At 36.2% G+C, this 8,206-nt stretch overlaps 2 long non-coding RNA genes across 2 annotated transcripts; both read left to right on the forward strand.

Annotated features, from left to right (window-relative positions):
* Positions 1-1,016: 1,016 nt before the first annotated feature.
* LOC127971894 (uncharacterized) lies at positions 1,017-2,204 on the forward strand. Its single transcript, XR_008156949.1, has 3 exons — positions 1,017-1,206; positions 1,656-1,906; positions 2,110-2,204. It is a non-coding gene; the product is annotated as an uncharacterized LOC127971894 (long non-coding RNA).
* A 78-nt stretch (positions 2,205-2,282) lies between these two features.
* On the forward strand, positions 2,283-3,627 carry LOC127971893 (uncharacterized). Its single transcript, XR_008156948.1, has 3 exons — positions 2,283-2,337; positions 2,466-2,535; positions 3,040-3,627. It is a non-coding gene; the product is annotated as an uncharacterized LOC127971893 (long non-coding RNA).
* The last annotated feature ends 4,579 nt before the right edge of the window (positions 3,628-8,206 follow it).

An 8,206-nucleotide genomic window follows, 5' to 3' on the forward strand; every position in this document is an offset into this window, starting at 1 on the left:
TTGTATTTTTAAACCTAAAATCAGCATTTTTTTATATTGGTGCGTTGCAGGCACGTACACGCACTGCTTGTTTTAGTGCTGCCAAGTGAAACGAGTGGGAAAAAATATATATATAATTTTCCAAGATTTGGTAACATCAAAGCAAATGTAAAGATTTAAAAGCAATTTAATGGTAAAGGATTTCAGGACATCATTGGGTTCATTGCCATAAACACAAGTGGATGTAAATACTGTCAAGTTAATTATCAATAGCCACAGTAGTGCAGCGGCTCAAATGATTACATTGTTCATTGCACTGAAACACACAGTCATTCTCAGACTCCTGAGCCATCTTATCTCGTGCAGGGTCTTTGTTTTCACACAGCCCATCATATATGGGATCAGAGATTGTCTTTACTTTTGTTTGGCTGTGACCACAGGGCCTGATATCTAATTAATTGTTTCAACCTTTCAAATCGTTTGAATAATGCAGTTGTTTCTTTTGTTCATGAACTAATTGTACCCATGGGGGAAAGTTAAGTATTAACATTGCATGAACAGTTGCTTTCATTTCACTCAGTATATACCTTGAAGGAGAGTCAATTAAGTCAAAGAAGTCTGTGGTTACTTTTAAGTGAATTGGCAGGATTTTAAATATTTTCTTTGAGCATTTTACTTGTTGCTAAAATGTCAAAATTAAAATATTTCTCAGTCCCAATGCTAGTTTAGTAATATGCACACTGCACCGCGATCCCAAAATCATTCCGGTGCACACATATATAACTAGAAGTTTCCAGAACGCACTGCAAAAATCCAGTGAATGCATAAAGACCAGTGTTATTGTTCATGAAAACTAATACTATTAAAAGTCATTTTCATTTAATTAAAATAAATCTGAAGTAAAATGTAATTATTAGACGGAAAAAAAATTATTATATTGGAATCAGCACTAGATTAATACTTGTTCCCTTACACTCTAAAAAACGCTGGGTTGTTTTTTCAACCCAACTGCTGGGTTGAGGCCGTTGGATAGGACTTTGGGGTGTTTTAACCCAAGTTTGGGTTGAAAATAAGGTTTAAAAAAAATAATTTTTAACCCAGCGGGTCTGGGTTGAGGACGCGGACGTGAAGGAGAGCACGCACGTCACGTCAAGATCGTACGTCTCCAGTGCGAGCAGCCGCCATTTTCTCAGCGTGATAGAAGCGAGAAGCGAGTGAAAGACTATGGTAAGTAAATATTCAAAATGTAAAGTTATCTTTTATTGTTTACCCGGTTGTATGAAAGGCGGAAGGTTTTATGAAAGGCAGAAACAAAGGAGCTTAACGTTATATATATATATATTTAAAAAAAAAACGGACGCGGTTTTCGCCTCAGACACGGAGGTCTTAACTGCCTCATGGAACGGTACTGAACGGAGGATGTACTTTTAATATAACGTCTGTGAATGTATTTTGTCATTTACATAAGATTTAACATTATCTGTACTTTTTGAGGCGTTAACAGACGGTTATGGTCACGGTTACGCTCATGTGAATTTGTCTTTTTTTTCGCGGTTAAACTGTATGTATGTTTGTCTCCTAAAGGAAACGGCATTGTGTAGTAAAGACTAGCATAATTATTTTGAGGCTGTTGAAGTGGTAACTGTTAAAAGTATGTTTTACATGTAATATTTCAGACTTGTCAAGCTTGTGTCTTCATTGTCCTCGCGCTGAGAGTTAAAGACACAGAAGCTGTTTGTGTGAGGAGTCACAGACCTGTGTGAGGACGAGGTGGTGTTCTTCTGAAGAGAGGGACAGACGGTTTAAGGAGAGTAAACTTCAGAATAACATCAAGTTATCTTTATTTTTACTAAGACTAAAATAATGTGTGTGTTTTTTTAGATGTTGCAATCCAGAGACAAGATAACTTCATTCTTTTGAGACTGATGTAAGTTATTATTACTTTTTTTTTTTAGAAAATTAATGTTTATGTTGTGTCCTGCCTGTTAACTTCACATTTTGATGCAAAAACAGTGTGATTATATATATATATATATATATATATGTATATGTATGTCTGTCTGTATGTGTGTATATATATGTATGTATATGTTAATATTTTATTGAAACCATTGATGCCCCTCTTTGCAGAACTCAAACTAACTGGAGTTAAGGACACACAAGTCTGCTTGTGTGAGGAGGTGGTTTTCTCAGCTTCTTCTGAAGAGAGGGAAAGATCGTTTAAGGCAAGTAAACTTCATAATTTCATGTTATCAGTTGTTGTTGTGTTTTACTAAGAGTAAAAGAATGTTTGTTTTTTGTTTTTGTAGATGTTAAAAGCAAGAGACATGGGAGAGCATCATTCCTTTGAGATTTTATGTAAGTTATTTTTAGAAAATAAATTTTTCTGTTGTCTCCTGCCAGTTTACTTCACATTTTGATGCAACAACAGTGTGATTACGTGCTCATTTCATTAAGACCATTGATGTCTGTGTTTTTTATTGCAGAAATCAAACCAAGTTTGGAGTTGTCTTGTCTGATTTGGAGAGTCATTATTCTTGGTCTTCGCTCTTAGGGGTAAAGTTCACACAAAAAATCATTTACTTGCCCTCAAGTCATTCCAAACCTATAAGACTTTTGTCTGTCTTTACAACATAAATTAATATATTTTTAGTTTTCTCATAATATTTGTTAATCCATTTATAGTTTAGATAATCAGTATTTTCAAGCTTCGTAAATATAGAGTTATTGTAGAAGTAAATTCTGATATTTATATATGAATACATCTTAAATTATATGATAGCAACATTTGTGAGGTATGTGAATGTCATGACTGTTTTAATGTTTCAGTAAAGAAGCTTTCTGAAAGCGATATTAATTCAAACAATATCACCTGCCCTCACACTAGTGCTGCCATTATAGACTTCATGAGAGCTGTGATAGACAGACATTAAACAACCGCACAAAGTGTTGAAACTTTAACACCGATTATTTACCTATCCTTACGGATGTGAATACACCTCTACCTGAAAATGGATAGTTTAATTAAATGTTTAATTTTTTCAAATGTGTTTCTCTTAGGCCACTGATGAAGAACAGGCAGTGACTGGGATGAATCCTGGTCAGAGAGGAGAATCTTCTTTCCCCTAAACAGCGGTGGTTTTAAAGAAGGACGCTGCCCTGGATGATGTAGAAGATGTCAGATGCGGTGCTGATGGGGTTTCTTCATGATTACATCAGTTATGCTAAAGAGATCATGAAAATTGACCGTGATGCATGATCTGTATTCATGGACTATGAAACAAACTGTAAGTGTATAATTTGTTAAAAAAAAAAAAGTTAAATGCTTTTTCTGTGTTGTTTAGTAGAAGAGTTTACACTCTGTCATTCATACACCTGCTCACATTCTTTCACACACACACACGCGTCTGTTAAATGTTATAATATCAAAGTTAATGTTGTGATTTATTTGTGTACTGTCATGCCAGAATAGTTGGAAAAAAACCTAACTAATTTGTAAATTTATTGTATGTGTTTTCGTATATTTTTATACAATATACACAATTGAACAAAGTCCAATTTGATCTTAAGTTATATTCATCAAATGTTCAATGCTTTATGAACTCTGTAGCTGTTAATGCCATCCTTTTCTGCAATTCTTCTAACATGTTACTTTTTGACTTTTCTCTTGTTTTTAATAAATATTTTCCTTTTGATAATTATTATTTGTGTGTAAAAGTGATATTTAAAATGAACAACATTTGTAGGTTTAATGCCTAGCTCAATTTGGGTAAATTTTAACGTAGAAATGCATTGTTTCCCCACATGGCTACACTGCGAGTTTATTTTCTGCCAGCAGGAGGCGCTAAGAGCGGGAGAGGTAGGTTTCTCCGGTAACGGCTGCAGAGCGGTGCTGAGCTCACAAACGCTGCCTTATCAAGCACATGCGAAATGATATCGAACATTTTCCAAATACAGTAGTTTTCCTTCTGAAATACAGTGATAAAAAACACCCGATCTGGTTTTTGAAACCCTGCAATATAGTCATTTTAAACCATAAAAAATGGCAACCCAGCAGGCTGGGTTAAATATGATAACCCAACTGGTTGGGTTAAAATAACCCAGCGCTGGGTTCGTCCCTTTTTGACCCAGCGCTGGGTTGTCAAAATAACCCAAATTGGGTTGTTTTCAACCCAGCAGTTTTTAGAGTGTAATATATTTATATGAATGTATGTTCTGACATTTTGTACTGACTTTTTTGCCTTGCTTTATTATAGTTTTCTATTGCCATTTATACCATTTTTGTGTTTAATTTAATGCAACGAATATGTAGGACAAATGCATATTTTATAATGGCACTGTACTTTTTAAGGGTTGAAATGAAGATGGACAATGGGGTTATGCAGTGACGTTGTTGATAAATAACCACCTGCGTTTTAATGCACGTCCTAGTAATCATGTTGCAGGTAATTGAGTCATTAGTAACCCATTGTTTAGTAGATTAAGACCTTTGCAAGTATCCTGATTCATGTTCATGTATGAGTCATAGATACAGAATGCAACGAGATCTATAAACCATAGGAATTGTAATTAAGGTTAAGGCGTTTAATAATTGGTTGTTGACTACAGTACACTGCTAAATGGAGAAATGGAGGTCTGGTGATAATGTGTTGCTGATTCTTAACTTTTGTTCAGCCTCAAGGCGTGTATATTAAGCACTGAACCTGCTGTCAGTTTATTCCATTATTCCTTCAGATCTTATAGGTGGCTTATGGAGATCTGGTCCTATATCTCTGAATTTCAATTTCTGAAAGTGTTTCTCATAAGATAAGTGCAGTTTTTAAGAGCCCAGTTCAGTCCTGATCGCCATGATGAGAAAATTAAAGGCTTAGATGAATCACTTCATCTCCGTTCAGTCAGATCATCTGTTTATCCTAGGAAATTCAAGGTATTGCTAATCAGTGATTTAAACACCAGTGTGTGGCATTCAGTCTGAAAATGATTTAATGCATTGCTTTATCTACCATCACCTTGGCAGCAGAGAAATGTGTGTTTGCTCAGTCAGCCTACATTTGATTTATCTTCCATGGTGCAATATAATTTACGGACATGCTTCAGGATTCTTCTGTCATTATGCGTCAAGCCAGAGGCCTCTGGGTCATTCAAAAAGACATTCTTTCTAAAAGATGCTTTGAATTTCCAGCTCTCAAATAAAATATTTTACTCTAATACTTTTTTTACATTCGCCTCGGTTCTAATCAAGAATCCAGAGTTGTATGAGCAGTTGTTTTAATTTATTATCAGGAGACTCCAGGTAAAAGAGCAAGGAGAACAGTTAAGATTGTGTTTTGTAATTGAGAGGAAGAACAAAAATCAGATTAGTGGGTGAACAACATTTAGGTTCCAGAGGTACATATCTCATCTCATTAAATTTCCCTTTTTTTTTCTTCTTTTTTTTTTTTTTGGTGAAAAATTTCATTACCAATGAATCTGCAAAGGAATCTCAACCAGTCAATGAATCACGGTAAATCATGCCAACGTTGCCTACCTTTTGTTACCAGTTAAGTACCAGATTGATTTAAAAAATGTTGCTTTTTGTTTATAAAGCTTTACATGGTATTGCCCCTCAGTATATCATCGATCTGCAATGCCTCAAGGTCCTTACGTTCTTCCAGTCAACTTCTTTCTGTTCTTTGCTCACATTACAAAACTAAAGATTACCGTTCTTTCTCTGTGGCTGCTCCCAGACTCTCTTTCTATATTAGATCTTCCCTTTCTGTATCTACTTTTAAAACTTCCCTAAAAGCTTATCTGTATTATTTGCTTTAATTGAGGGTGTTTATATTTTTACATTTGTTTCCAAGGTTTTGATCCGGTGTGTACATAGTAGTTAAGGCCACTTAATATAAAGTGGGTCCAAAAATTATTGTCCCTTTTTGTCTTTGTTTCAATTTCTAGTGTATGTTTTCTTCAAACCAAAGTCTTTAATGTTGATTAATGATTAATCTCGTAGCTGGTTAGTTTGGTTCAAGGCTTGTAATTCTTTACAAATTTTTATTATCCTGAAGGGAAAAATACTTCTGAAACAAAGGCAGCTGGAAAAAAAAAATAGACAGGCAATGTGTAACTCCATAGCCTTTCGTTTGCATCATTAGCTTGTTTTTCAACTTGTTATTGCTAGTCAGTGTTGGGACAATCTCATTGGACAGAGCATTTGATTGGACAACCTGTGCAGTGCAAGATGAGTCATCAGTATTATAGGTCCAAATTTGTGCAAGAGAATCACAATACAGTAAATTTACCTGCGTGTTTACAGTACGTGTTGTTTGACAAGTACATCATATAACTGGCCTTGAATCTCTTACAAAAATAAATTGATTTAATCGACTTTTCAAAACAAAATAAGAGCGCTGTAGATGTCATTCATATCCGTCGCCTTCTTACTTGTCTATTAAGACCGCAGCAACAAAATAGAAAGAATGAAAAGATGATGTGACCTTGTGCGTGAACAGATCAAGGACTCATTTATTCACCAACACACAAAAATGCATTCACACATACCCACACACACACTCCCACTCTACTCCGCTGCTGTATGTGAACATCCACATGAGTACACAAGTAACCACGTTCACCTCACTCTCATATCGCAGTTCGCTGCACATCTATAAATAGGCTGTAGGGCACTGCACAACCTCAATATGCTACTCCCATACACTTCCACTGCAATTATCCCAAGGTGTATTTCAGTTAAGCAGTCAAGCATAGGGAATCAACCCCTCAGTTCATTCAGCAATGCTTAATAGCACTGAAAATATCTAATAGTTGCTACCAATCAGTGAGGTCAAAACGTGAAACTGAGTGTTTCCCCCCCAGTAAAAGATGATTATGTTCAACCGATGCATGAATACCCTGCTTTCACATCAAGTCCAAAAGAGTTGTTTTCCTATTCAAGGTGTGAGGAGTGAGTCTAGACACAACCCTTGGCCTTGTTGCCATGTCCTCCTTTTTGTATGACGCATACTTTTACTTAGAATTCTGCATGAAGGCAATTTTGCTCCTCATTGTTAAAAAATGTCTGCTAGTTAAATGTCTTGCAATTTCTCTTTTATACAGACATTGCTTTTGATTCGGTGAGCGGGAGTGCTGTGAGAGGAAGAGAGCTGTATTTTATTTGCTGGGCTAAGGCTTCTATTGAATGTGGAATCGGCAGGCAGCATCTTGACTGGGCCGAGGGGTGGGGGGCAAGTTTGAGAGAGGCAGGCTCAAAGACTGTGAGAGGCTTTCTGAGCGAGAGCAGCTTTGATATTCCCTCATAGGTTGACGGTGACCTTCCTCTGCTCCCGATGAACCCGAACTGTTCTGCAAGCTGTCCTTTTGCCTTGTGTTCTGCTAACTGTAATGAAACAACTGCAGACTGCATGTTGCCAGAGGGATTAACTCCTGGAGATCTAATACACACAAACACGAACACACTCAGAAAAACACACAACAGCCTAGCGACTTGTGTAAAGAAGAAAGGGCAAACTGTGGACATTTTCTTTAAGGTATATTTATAATACACACAGTGCAGAGCATTGTTGAATAACATACATAGCCTTGAGTCGCGAGGTTATACAATTTTCACATAGAACTTAGGGAAGACATATTCATGGTTAAAGCTGCGATAGGGAACTTTTGACGCTCTAGCGGTTAATAAACAGAACTGCTTGCGTCTTGCAGAAGAACATCGTAGCCGGAACTACTTCTCTCTGTTTATGTCTATGAAGAATCACAAAGGTACTGGGTTTCTTCGCCACTGTATCCGTGAAGCAATCTAAAATAGTCCGAATATAAACACTTATTATAGGTGCACCCTCGTGATTCAGGACAAGCCAAAAACACGGATGGGAAAATGGATTCATGGTGTACTCGCTTATTATATACATTTTTCTACATTTTGAACACAAACAAAGTTACGGACCGCAGCTCTGATTGGTTATTTTTTTACCGGGAGTGATGAAGTTTCTGCAAATGGCAATAGGACCACTGGGAGGAGCCAGAGGAGCTTGATTTTTTTTCACAGATTATCTGTCTCATATTCTACTGTCAGGACATAATGACAGGTTTAATATGTAAAAAATATTTTTTTTACAAAAGTTCCCTACAGCACCTTTTAACTAAGATTTTTTTCCTCATTAAACTCCAAATTTGCAGCTTATTAATAGTTATTAATAGTTTGTAAGGTAGCTGTAAAATGTAGGTAGAA

Source organism: Carassius gibelio, chromosome B14 (genome assembly GCF_023724105.1).
Source record: "Carassius gibelio isolate Cgi1373 ecotype wild population from Czech Republic chromosome B14, carGib1.2-hapl.c, whole genome shotgun sequence".
In the NCBI taxonomy this organism is placed as follows: Eukaryota; Metazoa; Chordata; class Actinopteri; order Cypriniformes; family Cyprinidae; genus Carassius; species Carassius gibelio.